Genomic DNA, 15,228 nt, shown 5'->3' on the forward strand with positions numbered 1-15,228 from the left:
CATGGCATCAGCCCTATTCACAGATATCAGCAGGGAGTCAGAAAAGAGAGACTCAGCCAGGGAGCTGCCTTTTTTTCCTCGGGGAGCCTGCCGCTCTTTACAGGTGATGAGAAAAAAGGTGTGATTCTCAAATTAATGAAACCTCTGAAATTTGAGGCTTTCAGTTAACATCAGGCTGTGCTAGAGAAACTCTTGGCAGGCTGTGTTCCTACTGCTGACTGGCTGGCTGGATCATGGAGAATTCCTGTCCTCCTCCTTCCCAGTCAAGGTAGTTTTAGCAAAGCGTTCAGTTCCCTTCAACCCAGCAGGGGGAAAACAGGCAGAGGGAGCCCTTCAAGGTGCCGGAAACTCTCCTGGCAGCTGCTCCTACCTTCTCCTGCCTGTGCCCTCTAATCAGGTAGCTGTTCAGTTATGTCCAGTGAACCCTAGCTGAGCAATTAAAAAGGCAAACACTTCCTGAGAATAACACAGCTGGAAAAACTGATAATTCGCCTTTGCTCGTGACTCAAGGCATATTTAGATATTACCTTGGAGCCTGGCTTAGTTGAGCTTTGAAGAGGCCTTACCCTTCCCACAGGGATGGGGTTGAAATCTACAAAGGACAGGGGGAAGTTCTTGCACAATCAACAATCTTCACAGCCCTCTCACCCTCTTCATTCTCCCCTCCCAGTAAAAACTGTATCTCTCTGGTAGTGATGGCAGCTCATATTACAGTTACTCTGATTGGCTGGTCTTCCTGTGATGTTTGATGCCGCATGGAATCTCTTTTTGTCTTCAGTAATTGGGGTGGCTCTGATTGCAGAGCTGATCACATGAAGAATTATTTCCTTGGTCATTACCTCATTCTTCTATTCTCAGCCCTTTTCCTGTCCCCTCTTCTGTCTGATTTCTGTCCACTTCAAATGACCCTCAGGCTTTTCAAAACAAGAATGTCAAAAAGAAATAGTGCAAGCAGAGCACAAAGGGACAGAAGGGGGCTGGAGATTACCCTCCTCTTACTGGGAATGGCTGGGCACTGAAGTACTTACAGATCTCTGAGAATAGTTTTTCCTACCAGTGGAGCTGGTAGTAGATATACTCTTATTTTCATAAAAAAATGCTGTTGTATTCTATGAGATCTTTAAAGTAATAGTTAGTTTTGACCTAAGAGATGCCATCTTCAAAACTATATTCTTATTAATAGAAATAAAAGCCAAGATATGTGTAAATATTATACAGCACAGGGAATGTAGCCAAAGTTTTATAGAAACTTTAAATGGAAGACAATCTGTAAAAATATTGAATCAGGTTGTAAACCTAGGTAATTGTAAATTTAGGTTGTAAACCTAAAACTTATGTAATATTGTAAATCAACTACACTTCAATGTAAAAAAAAAAAAAATGTGTGTAAAGATACTGGTTGGATGGCGTGACTGACTGGATGGACATGAGTTTGAGTGAACTCCGGGAGCTGGTGATGGACAGGGAGGCCTGGTGTGCTGCAGTTCATGGGGTCGCAGAGTCGGACACGACTGAGCGACTGAACTGAACTGAACTGAACTGAACTGAAAGATACTACACCTTGGAAATGTGCAGAATTTAAATAATATCTGTGTCATTTGTAAAAAAATTGAAGTCGCTCAGTCGTGCCCAACTCTTTGCAACCCCATGGACAGTAGCCTGCACCAAGCTCTTCTGCCCATGGGATTTTCAACTCAAGAGTACTGGAGTGGGTTGCCATTTCCTTCTCCAGGGAATCTTCCCAACCCAGGGATCGAACCCAGGTCTCTCACATTGTAGACAGATGCTTTACCCTCTGAGCCACCAGGGAAGTCCCTTTTGTAAAAAACAAAATGTAAATGTTAAAAAAAAAAAAAGTAGGGTGTAACCTAAGTGTGAACTAATAATACTGGCCAAACAAAATCATGGTATGTTCATGCCATGAATTACTAAAGGAGAAAAAGGATTATGTGAATGTATAGTTATTAATATTGGGATTTTATATGGGCTTCTTTGCAACCCCAGGGACTGCAGTACAGCAGGGTTCTCTGTCCTTCTCTATATCCCAGAATTTGCTCAAACTAATGTCCACTGAGTCAGTGATGCCATCCAACTGTCTCATTCTCTGCCGCCCCCTTCTCCTCTTGCCTTCAGTCTTTTCCAGAATCAGAGTCTTTTCCAGTGGGTCAGCTCTTTGCATCAGGTGGCCAAAGTATTTGAGCCCTAGCTTCAGCCTCAGTCCTTCCAATGAATATTCAGGGTTGATTTCCTTTAGGATTGATTGGTTTGATCTCCTTGCAATCCAAGGGACTCCCAAGAATCTTCTCCAGCACCATACTTCAAAAACATCAATTCTTTGGGCCCTCAGCCTTCTTTATGGTTCAACTCTCACATCCTTACATGACTACTGGGAAAACCATAGCTTTGACTATACAGACCTCTGCTAGCAAAGTGATGTCTCTGCTTTTTAATATGCTGTCTAGGTTTATCATAGGTTTCCTCCAAGAAGCAAGCATCTTTTAATTTCATGGCTGCAGTCACCATCCACAGTGATTTTGGAGCCCAAGAAAATAAAATCTGTCACTGTTTCCACTTTTCCCCCATCTATATGTGTATGTGCTACATTTAGATGGTAAATTTATGAATAAGAGAAGAGAAGGGTCTTCCTCCTTTGAGGCCAACCTTTCAGCTCTGTTACAGGATCCTATGTCTTCATGGCACTTCTTGCATTAATAATATCTCTCAGGAATGCCTCCACCCAAGATACCCGTTCTTTACTTGCTGACACAGAATAATCATGAAGTAACTGCAGAAAAAAATGTAGACTAATCATCTTCCCTCTGGGCCTTATGTTCTCCTTTGTATAATGAGGGAGTTTGAATTTTTCAAAACCTTTTTTCCTCTAATAGCCTGTGATTGTCTGTGTTGTAGTTATTAATGATGGAGTTTTGTTTTGTTTTGTTTTTGTCTTTTGGTGACTGAGATATGCATCTGATGAATCTATTTTTGGTGGGCAGCTGTCAGCAGCCCTCAAATCACAGGGACAGGTAGTTGTTTCTCCACCTGGTCAGCCCACACACAGTGCTAACCTTGCCTGTGTAGAGAAGAGAGAGCAACCCCAACAAACAGGCGTCATGAAACCAGAAACTGTTTATAGCTAGTATACATAGACAGTGTGTCTTTGATATTTAGATGATGTGAGTCAAATTAAAAGGTGTCATCAGCTGTCTCATTTGTGGTAGCCCAGAAGGTTGCTTCTCTTCCAGACAAAGGGAGGCATGAAGCCCCAGGAAATGTTCGCCGGTGTGTGCAGGGTGTGTGGTGAACACATACAGGGCTGTGTGTGAGTATGAGAACAGATAAGAAGGACGTTTCCTTTGTCCTGATAGACTGCCCTCACCTTTCCCCCTTCTCAATAAATACAAAGCTTCCCTCTTTTCCCCTGTAAACATTATTTCCTTCAGAAATTACTCCTCATGGATGTCACACCCCATCTATCTGGCCCACGCTGAGCTCCATAGGAGATGCTGCAGAATAGTTAGAGCTTAACGACTGCTCCACCCTGAGGCGTGGGCTTCCCCTCTTTCTCCAACTGCCTTGACTTTTCTAGTAGATTGTAGGTGATAGGATAGACTTCAGGTAAGCAAATTGCTGAGACTTTTGTCTGTGAAAAATGAGGGGCTTTTTATTGTCTCCATTTCCCTCCAAATCTCCAGATACTTATTGCTCTAATGACTGTATTTTCAAACAGGAGGGGGGAAAAGTATCCTTTTGTTTTAAATCTTTTTTTTTTTTTTTTTTTTTAGTCATCAAGTTGATACATTTTGTGACTAGAAAGAAATAACCATCCAAATACTAATATAATGTTAACACTTTACCCATTTGGGAAATAGATGTTCTGGAAACACGCTTTACTTCTCCCCTTAGACTAAGGAGATGTGGCAGAATTTTCTTCAATATACATTTAAGTTCTCTATTTTTTTGTTTTTGTTTGGTTTGGTTTCTCTTTAGAAGCCAAGCATTTTTTCCTTCTGTGAACGCTGAATATATCTGATTAGAGCTGAACTCTTCATAGCAAAAATTTACATTGCTTACTGATTCACATGTGCCAAGCTCATGGTTGATAAATTCTTTCTGTATTCACTTCATGAGTAGGCCACAGATCATTCAACTTCTGAGCAGACCTACCTCTTAGACACCTGTATTGAGCTGTAACAACTAAGACCCAATAGTATCTAAATGAGTATAACCTATGAGATGATCTCATGAAAGGTACCATTAGAGATAAACCCTGAGTCCATATTCAATGACCATCACAGTTCCAGAAATAAAGTTTTTTTAAAAGTCTAGCTCTTGAGAAGCTTATAAGTTGAGAAGAAATGCAGGTATCAATGAACATAAGCAGATGTAACTAATACAAAAATATTAACTCTCTGTTACCTAGTATTGTTTAAAATGGAACATTCTGGTTAAACTCTGGTATCTACCAAAGACTTACCTTTCACTGGCAGTAAGTTCAAAATCCATTCTTTTAATTATTAAGCTATTTGACATTATTATAAACATAATAGTACTGTATATATATCTTCTGAAATGCCAGTTAAAGTTATGAAAAGCAGAATGTTAGATAATCAAGATTATAGACTTAAATGGCATAGAATCATTTAAAGCTATGCTAAGTCTTATATGAGCTTATTTGTATAGCTATGCTTGTATCTATATATAAATATGTGCATCAGCATGCATACAAATGTACTTATAAAATGGCAATAACATATGTCAATGCAGGAAATTAGTCCTTTCAAAGGGTATAACCTGTGACTTGATGAGGAAGGACAGCTGCTTTCTTTCCACAAATATGTATCATCTCTGTGACACATTGATTTATATTCAGTCTGGTTTTGCAATATTTCTGACAACTCCTTTCCTTTACTGTGGTTTCCCGATTACTATGTTTTACTGTGTTTCTTGAGCCTGAAAATCTAGTAATTGCCTTTCCTACATGTATGTCCTACTACCCCCCTCTCTATTTCATCTCATTCTTCACATAACTGTGTGTGATAAGCACCCGTGAAATATAGCCACTAATCATTAAAATAGTATGATTCCTTCAATTGACATAGAATTTCAGAAAACTCTCAATCCATTTTCTCTGTAGTTTAGGACTTCAATTTAATGACCATAAAGTTGTTTTACAAAAGTTGTCTTACATAAAGTTGTGGATACAAGTAAGTGCCCTGAACTTCCAATATTCTATGCATTATCACCTTGAATGTCCATGGAAAGCTAAATCACTCTGCACTGCTGCTGCTGTGACAAATAATATATTAGAGTGCTGCTATTATATAGATATGATGAGTATCTCTTTTCCATCATAAAGAGTTCTGAAATATTATTTGTAGCTTCTCATGTATTTTCATAACTTCTAAAGTTGAGTAAACTTATTCAGGGTGTTCAGGTCCAGGAGGTAATTGGTCAGAGAGTGAAAATCTGGCATCACTGGTTTCGGCACATTATTATATTGGTGCCTGTGCTCTAATGAGTGCCATTCAAGGAGGCCAGATGCATCAGCCGAGGAAAGAGCCTGAAGAGGGACATTATTATCATAGATATTCATTGCTGATGTTGATGCGATTATTTTGAGAAATAAGGAAATCTGCCAAGTGTGTGGCAAGATCATGAACCGCCATCTTTTACAATATAAAATGTCTTAACAACAGAAAAAAAATTTAGGACATGTTTTCTCTGGAAAAGAATGAAGTCGCATCCAAGGGCAGAACTAATAATATAGAGTCAACATGAACGAAATAAACACATTGTTTGAAGGATGGTGAACATCCTTGGAGAAAATGATGTAACCTAGGAGTATAAAATCACAGTGCGCACTTATAATAGGTTTCTTTCCCTTTCTTATGGAATAAAACTCAGATCCACAAGACTGAACCATATAATTCAAAGATGTTTTACTATTATTAGAAGGCATTGGCTTCTGGATTCAAAGAGCAAAATCCTGATGAAAAAACTTCTGATTATGATTATGATGGCTGGGAGGCTAGAATCTGTAATATAAAGAAGAAAATATTTTTATTTTTTTCAGTCATTTTGGATGTAAGAAGAAACAGCAAGGTTGTTCCTGGAATATTATTAGTTTTTTTTTATGGTAGTGTATGAAAAAGCAGGCTTGGGTGACATTCTTACCCTTTACTACTGGTGCAACAGGTGGTTTCATTAAAATTTGAATTTGCCATTGCTTTGTCTTCACTATCCTATGTTTACTTGGCAATTTTCTAATTTTCTCTATCCTCGGGGGAGACTATTAAGTCTCCTGTTGAGTTCATTAGCATTGCCCAGTAAATTAAAATGTAGGAGACAGCTTGAAAGGAACAAGAGAACACTATTTGTTAATAAAGCATCTTACCTGAACAAGTTTTTACTAATCAGGCCAGAGAAAACAAAGCTATGTTTAACAAAAAGTGCCCATGCAGGAGAAGGAAAAAGAATCCCTGATTAAGGGAGAAAACGACTGGTATTCAGACTGACCAGGGGGAATGGCACTCTGACTGCATTTGTGTAGAATCCCTGGCATATTTGATTGACTGCAGTCCATGAGGATGTGTTATTCAGTCCAGTTAAATGGAGACATACTGAGACGTTATTAGGAAAAGTGAATTGTGAGGAAACACCTTCTAGGGATCACAAAGGGTAGAGTGAGGGGGCTGCATTTCCCATGGATCTTAGTTCAATCTCTCGTCATTTCCTACCCACATCAGTCATCTATTCAGTGTCTAATGTTCCTGTGCAAAGCTCGAGACTCCCATCCCATCCAAACTCGAAATGCTGAGCATGATTGTCCTAAAGTGAAAGTCTAATTGTGTCACTCATCTGCTGAAAACCCTTCAGAGTTTCCCATAACCTGAAGCATAAAGATCAGAATCCTCAGTCAAGCAGAGAAATCCCTGTTAGTCCTGGCACCAGGTAACCTTTTCAGTTTTATCTCCTGCTGCTCTTTACTTCATGCACACTTGAGCATTATCTCTACAAAACCGCCTTCATTCTCCCAACTTGCCGTACCTTATCCACAGGGTCATTGCACATGCTGTTCACCTGTCAGTGATGACCATGATAATCGTCCCCATCGCTTTTATTACTGGTGAGCAATTATCCTCTGTTTAAGACTGAGATCCAATATGATCTCATCTCACTGTATGTATGTGCAGATATATGTACATCAACTAGGAAAACACTTCACACACAAGAGGTGTGAGTTGAGTTTATTCAGTGTCTTCCTGAGGACTATAGCCTAGAGACAGCCTCACAGATAGTTCTGCGGACATGCTCTGAAGAGGTCGGGGGAGAAGTCAGTACATGTGTGATTTTGGCAAAGGGGTAGGGCATTCAAGCACACATCTCATAGAAAGTTACTGCTAATCATGAGGAATAAATATCTCAGGTCATAATTCTAGTACTTTTCTAAATGTGGGAAGATGCAAGAATCCAGTTTCATAAAAAATTCCTCCTGAAATATTTCTATCTGAGGACATGTTCTGTCTGTTTTCCTAGAGCCAGTTTTCCTCATCGTCACCCTGAAATCCTTTTCAGAGTGTACTGTAGGTCAGTAACTGCAGTGGCTGACTCAGTCCTTGCAGAACAAGATGATGGGCAACACTCTTTGTTTTACATGCGTATGAATACACATGTAGATACATATACGTACACAGAGACAGTCCTGTCTATATTTTGAACAATAGTATGAGACCATAAGATGATGGTACAAGCTAAAACCAAGTGAGATTATTTTAATAATCTATGAAAAATTATAATTGTTTCATGAACTTTGAGGAGAGAGAAAAAGTTGGCTTAAAATTCAACATTCCAAAAACAAGATTATGGCATACAGTCCCATTATTTCATGCCAAATACATGGGGAAACAATGAAAACTGTGACAGATTTTATTTTCTTGGGCTCTAAAATCACTGCAGATGGTGACTACAGCCATGAAATTAAAAGATGCTTCTTGGAAGAAAAGCTATGACCAACCTAGATAGCATATTAAAAAGCAGAGACATCATTTTGCCAACAAAGGTCCATCTAGTCAAAGCTATGGTTTTTCCAGTAGTTATGTATGGATGTGAGAGTTGGACCATAAAAAATGCTGAGCACTGAAGAATTGATGTTTTTGAACTGTGGTGTTGGAGAAAACTCTTGAAAGTCCCTTGGACTGCAAGAAGAACAAACCAGTCAATCCTGAAGGAAATCAATCCTGAATATTCATTGGAAGGACTGATGCTGAAGCTGAAACCTCAATACTTTGGCCACCTGATGCAAAGAAGTGACTCATTGGAAAAGACCCTGATACTAGGAAAGACTGAAGGTAGGAGGAGAAGGGGATGACAGAGGATGAGATGGTTGGATGGCATCACTGACTCAATGGACATGAGTTTGAGCAAGCTCCAGGAGTTGGTGATGGACAGGGAGGCCTGGTGTACTGCAGCCCATGGGGTCACAAAGAGTTGGACACATCTGAGTAACTGAACTGAACTTTGAATTTTTTGTTAATAAATTAAAATCACTGCGTCAGCTATAAACAATAGAGAGAAGTAAAAAAGTCATAAACATGTATTTAATACACTATGATTAAAAACATTAGAGATTGAAAACCTTTAATTTCCTTGTAAAGAAGGTAACAGTGCTTTCCTCCTCCTTATGTTATAGAGCAAGCATCTTTTCTATGCCTTGGCAAGTTATCATATCCTCTATAAGTTGGAATCAGCTTCCAACATTTTGTTCTTTGAACTTTCAAGGTCCTGAAGTACCTCGAATGTTCTCTTTAACAGAAAGATTATTTTTGCCAGGATCACTTCCTCTGATACATCTCCATCCTTTTTGCTATAGTCTCTTTTCTCATCTGTTCACAACTTTGCCTTTGTTGAGTTCTTCTGGAGGCATAGCCAGGGTTTCTCAAGTGGCAGCAGTGTCAACATTCCCTCTGCCAATTATATTTTGTTTTAAGTTCAATTCAGGTGTCACTTCCAATGTCATCACTTTTTATTTCTTTGTACAGATTTTATCTTTGTTAGCTACTTTCCTCTTTTAGTTACTCATACTTAGAAAATATCATATGGATTTACAACTAGGAAATAACAAAAACACAACTACACACTTTTCTTGTCTGTGAAGAATCAATGACAGAATTGAAAAGAATTGATGTGTTCGTCACTGATCATGATACACATCTGTTATTTACATTATTGGTGAATGAAAAAGCTGGCAGTGGGGTTTGTAATTTTTGTAATTACTCATAGTAAATGTACTGTGGAAATTAAATTTAAACCATGTTGTTAAGGGACTAGTGGTTTTTGTGTAAATTATGTATCATAACTAAATTTCACATATATTAGAATGGTGCAAAGCAAGGACTGTGTGTGTGTTAGTCTTATAATTTATTTGCAAGCCCATTTTTCCATCTATACTGTAAATCCCTGTGTATCAGACACATCTTTTGTGTCACTTCTGATGTTTTTGGCTACTTCCTTTACACCACCTGGTATGTGACTGGTTTCAGATGAAAAATTCCGATTGTGCCTAGTCTTATGTTCATATTAGGCACTTCTCATCCCTAGTTCTCCGTTTGTATGGAGGCGTCATATATGGAGGGGTTTATATGGAGGTGTCTCCTGTATATATGAGATGTCAGAGGATCTGCTTTTCTCTCTTCCTCTAATGTAGATACATTGTGTTGAGACTCAGGAACTTGTATATCTTCTCAGGTTCTTGTAAGATCAAGAAATCTGTTGTGCTGAACCAAAAGCCAAGGTTTGATGCTGACTCCTCAAAAGTTAACACACATGGATCTGGGAACTATGGGACATAGTACTGGCCTTTCACATCATCTCAGAGACCTACTTCTAGAATGTACTTGCTAGCCTCACAGACTTGGCTTCTGCTAGGTTACAATTTCTCATTCCAAAAAGAGGAATAATTCTTTTCAGAGTAGGGTAAGTATTCCAGTGAACCGATTCCTCTACTGCCATGTGGTTACTTTGAGCTGTTCATGTCAGCAGATCAACAGACAAGGAAGCATTTAGTATACTTACAGAGTAATGAACCTAGAAAAACAAAAATATATGTATTTTTATATGTGGAATTGAAACAAGCCAATGTAGGTTAGTGTCAAGGAAATTGGGCTTCCTCGGTATCTCAGACGGTACAGAATCTGCCTGCAATGCAGGAGACCCAGGTTCAATCCCTGGATCTGGAAAATCCCCTGGAGAAGGGAATGGCACTTCCCATTCTTCCCATTCCCATGGAGTGAATTCCCACTTCAGTATTCTTGCCTGGCTGGCTGGCTGCAGTCTATAGAGTCACAAAGAGTCAGACATGACTAAGCAACTAACACACACCACACACACACACACACACATACACACATACACACATACGCACATACACACATACACACATACACACACAGAGTAGGAAATAAGTAGTATAATTGAAACTCAGGATTTACTAAAAGACATCTCGTGATGTTTTCCTGCCAGTAATAACAATAGTATCACTGACCATCCAGTATTTTGTTCATCTATTATGAACAGATGACTCATTGGAAAAGTCTCTGATGCTGGGGAAGTCTGAAGGCATAAGGAAAAGAGGGTGTCAAAAGATGAGATGGCTGGATGGCATCACCAATGCAATGAACATGAACTTGGGCAAACTCCGGGAGATGGTACAGGGAGGGAGGGGCAGGAAGGCCTGGCATGCTGCAGTCCATTGGGTCACAAAGAGTCGGACATGACTGGATGACTGAACAACAGCGATAATGACAGAGAATCACTGGAACCATGGCCCAAGAGAAACCAGGCAAAAAGGATTGTGAGACCCTGTAGGGATGTGATTTTGGTCATTCCACTAGGCAGCTTACCAGAAAAGTTAAAGCACAAAGTGCTGGTGAGGTGGAATTCCTCTTGTTTGAAGGGTATAAGAGGAAGAGGATGAAAATCAGCAGCATCCTCAGAACACATTGCAACAGCAGAGAGTACAGCTTGTTTAGAGAAACTTCTTGCACCACGACCTTTCAGAGGCTGTGACTGGCCAACTGTTCAAATTGTACCACCCTTCTTAAGAAAAAAAGTGAGGTTTAACATTTTCTCTTGAAAATGGAGGCCTCTATTGCAGAGTGGGAGCCAGGCTGGTTGCTCTTCTCTGCCATCTACTGTGGGAGACTTCTTAATGATATACTGGTCATGTCGGCTTCTTCCTGCCCTGTTTCTCAAATTTTCCCTATCATCTGGGGGGATAAAGTGTGCTTCTTGATCAAGTATGGGTGTGTGATTTGTTTTTTTTTTTAATATAAATTTATTTATTTTAATTGGAGGCTAATTACTTTACAATATTGTATTCATTTTGCCACACATTAACATGAATCTGCCACGAGTGTACTGGTTTTTTTTGTTTGTTTGTTTATTTTGTTTTCTAGCTCTTGCTGGGGAGACCTGGTTGAGATACCCTGTAAGGCAGAGAATGAGTTTGCTTGGCATTTCTTGCCTTTTAGTATGTATTCAGTGCCTGCCTGTTAGATGCCAGCTACTGTAAGTAGGTATTTGGTCCCTGAAAACATGCAGACACAGTCCCTTCCTTAAAGAAGGGAAATTCAGCAGGGAGTTGGTAAGACTGGAATAAGAGGAAACAGAAAGTAAGAACTATATGAGTTTCCCTGGTCTTCAGTGAAGGCTTAAAGATAAAGTAATACTGCAGGTGAAATTTGCGGATGACTACCAGTGTTCTTGCCTGGAGAATCCCAGGGATGGCGGAGCCTGGTGGGCTGCCATCTACGGGGTCGTATAGAGTCGGACACGACTGAAGCGACTTAGCAGCAGCAGCAGATTTCCAAGCCAACGAGAAAAATGAAGAGTTTACAGGCAGAAGGAGTAGAGATGCAAAGCTATGAAGACGTGCTAGAACATAGCATATTCAGGAGGATAGCTGGTCACTCAGAGGAAAGACTGGCCTGTGTGAAGGGTAAACGTGAGAGCTCAGATAATCCAGCAGTGGGGGCTTTGGGCTCTAGAAAGAAACTGAAACCTTATCATGTGGACAATAGGTAACCATTAAGAGTTTTCATCAGGAGGCCAGCACAAAGTTATTTTCTAGTTTGAAGGGCTTTTGGAATGTAGGGGAAAGGATGGCCTAGAAAGAGGAAGCAATTGTAATTATCTCGCTAAGAGATTATGAAGCCTAAAGTAGACAGTGCCGGCATGAATAAGAAGAAGGAAGATGCTGAAGAGACTTGTAAAAGGTAAAAATGATGCTGTTTGATAATGTTTGAGGTGGTAGGGAAGAGAACAAAGAATAAGTAGTCTATGACGATTTCCACCTTTCTGGCTTAAGCAATACACTGAATTAGGAAATTCCCCTGAAGAGCTAACTTTTTCTCCCCTGGAGATCTAGCAGCAGAGTGTTTTGGTACAGAGTTGATGTTTTGTAAATTTTTAATTGATTCTAAGTGATCCAAGTCCTTTTAATACAGCTGCTTATCCAGCCCTGCAAACAGATTCCCTTTGAGAAAGTCAGCATGAATTAATATTGTTTTCTTAAGGAATAATTTAGATGTTTCTCTCTTAAAGAAAAGTGATTAAAAATGTTCAACAATAAGTAAGGAAAATGTTTTGACTATATTCAGGCCTTGAAGCTTAGTTTCCACATTTGTGAGTCGAGTATTCGGCCATCTGGATTTTCCACATGGATCCATTTGAAAGGGAAACTCCAACGGTTTATATTGCTAAATTAACTTGTTTCAAGGGCCAAGTGACATATTTCCTTCTTCTTGACTATCTTGACAGCTTACTTCTTTGCATTTCATCTGTGCACATATTTGGGAAGAAATGCATCTTTGAATGTGATTCCTGACAGCCATATTATTTAAGATTCAGTGTGTTTTGCCTCCCGAGAATGCAAGTCACATTTGTTAATTTTGATTTATAGATAATGTTTGATACTCCACTCATGATTTTCACTTAACACACTTAATGAGCATCAGTTCTCACAGGACCCCATATGTGGTCTGAAAATGTTATTTACAGCCTTTCAAGGAGGGAAGTGTCACAACAAGAACTGAGATCTCAGCAGGCAGCAGAAGGAGTCAGAGCGCCAGGATCTGGGAACTTCACGAATGCAATTTCAGTGGGTCACATGCTCAGAGATGAACCTCCCTATAGACAGTAGGTGTCTATTTAGCCAGATAGGATTAGAATAATTACAAGGTTTCAAAATTCCAAATGTCACAGGCAACCAAAATGCCATGTTGATGTCTTCCATATTGAGAAACTAAAGAGCATTTGAATTTAACAAGTAGGTCATGGCTGATCACCACACATGTATTTTTAATAGATGATAGAGGAAGAGGCCAGAGTGCAATAGACTGAAGTAAGAATAAAAGTGAAGGAAGATAGGCAGTGGTTGTAGCTTTTCTTATAAGAAGTTTCCAGTGGTGAAGGACAGGTGAGAGATAAGATTGGATTTTGATTATGAGATTAAGGCAGTGGTGGAGAGGAAGGGTTTAACACTTGCCCTATAATGTGAAATCTTTGCATCTGTTTTTAGTTGTAAAGGAAAAGAGCCAGTAAAGAAAGAACATTTGCAGAACAAAGAGAAAAGGGGGTTTGAATAGTGCTGGAGAAAAGGGGGAAAATTAGGTCACATAAAGGGAAAATAACTGATTGTGTTTACCTACAATATTGAAGCAAGACTTTGGCTTATTAGGTCACACATGACTCAGGAAACTGACTTCAAAGAAGATTTATGGTGAAGCCAATATAATAACTTACCTTCAGGACCTGTGACTTTCACAGGCTCCTCCTAAAAATTACAGGGACCCTTATAATGTTATTCTTGGTCATATGTGTTTGTACAATTTCAAAAACATGTGATGTTTTTATAATTGATAAAGGCTGCTGGATATTTCTACTCCAGCTTCATCCCCACCATGCTTCTCCTTGTGTGAGGTGACCAAAGAGTGGCTGTGGGCATTTGAGGGATCTATCTAAGTGGAGTTTAATTTAGGAATATATTGAGTTTGTTTTTAGTGAAATAGCAATGTGGCTTATATTAATAGATACAAATGTAGAGATAAATTTTTGACCATTATTTCATCATAGAAATATCCTGCAGAAATATTCCTACCATCCTCTATTCTTTCAGGGTCATCACATTAAAGTGGATGACCACAGGTTGTCTAGCCAGATGAAAGTAGCTATGTGTTTGGTACCAAAGGATGTGGACAATGGAGCAAAAACAAAATGCATGGAGCCAGAAGTTAATCTTAGGCAAGATTCTCCAAACTATACAGCTTATATAAGAAGAAAAAAAAAAAAAAAAACACTTCAAATAAGCTCCTAAAAGTTGACAGCACCCTAAAACTTTTATGACTTTTTAAATAAGTTGTAAAGCTGATACTTTTTAAAACTAGCAATCATTAAAACATAACAAGTTAGGGAAATCCCTGGTGGTTCAGTGGTTAGAACTTGGTGCTTTCACTGCCAGGGAGCAGGTTCAGTCTCTGATTGGGGAACCAGGATCTTGCAAGCCATGCAGCCATAGCCAAAAAGAAAAGTTTAGCCAATCAAAATAAATTATCTATTTTTCTATAGCAAAGTATATTTTAAAATCCTATAAGAAGGGGCTTTCAGAGAGTGTGTAGCTAAATCACATAGGATCAAAAAGAATTTAGAAATGTCAAGTAGCTAAGAAAAGTTATACTATTCTCTGAATTTTCTCATAACTGTGCTACATATCATATATTAAGCATATTAATTTTTCCCAGAGCTTTCTCTTTATCCATTTTTGCACCTGATTTTGTATTCATAACTTTGTAGTCTTTTTTTCTCAAAGAGGTCTCCCAAAATTGTATAAATTTTGAGTTGCACAAAACCTGGGTCCACTGTGGCTTGGGCTGAGTGTCCAGCTATGGGTCAAGGAACTCCAAATTTGAGAATAGGAGCGAGCCGAGATGGGGAGCCTAGTACTCTCCTACCACCAGGAAGTGGAAGCCTGACTCTGTGAATTGCCAGACTGATCATAAGAGCAGTGGGAGGAAAGACTACGTTTGGCCACAGAGAGAGGGAAGGTGATGTTTGTAGAACATCACAACTATCCAGACAGCATGGTGGACACTTACCGCATGCTAATTCATTTTGTTCTCTCAGTACTAATATCTGATCTTCAGTGAGCATTTACCCACTTAGCACATGGCA

The sequence above is a fragment of the Oryx dammah genome, unplaced genomic scaffold (assembly GCF_014754425.2).
Source record: "Oryx dammah isolate SB20612 unplaced genomic scaffold, SCBI_Odam_1.1 HiC_scaffold_7, whole genome shotgun sequence".
Taxonomy (NCBI): domain Eukaryota; kingdom Metazoa; phylum Chordata; class Mammalia; order Artiodactyla; family Bovidae; genus Oryx; species Oryx dammah.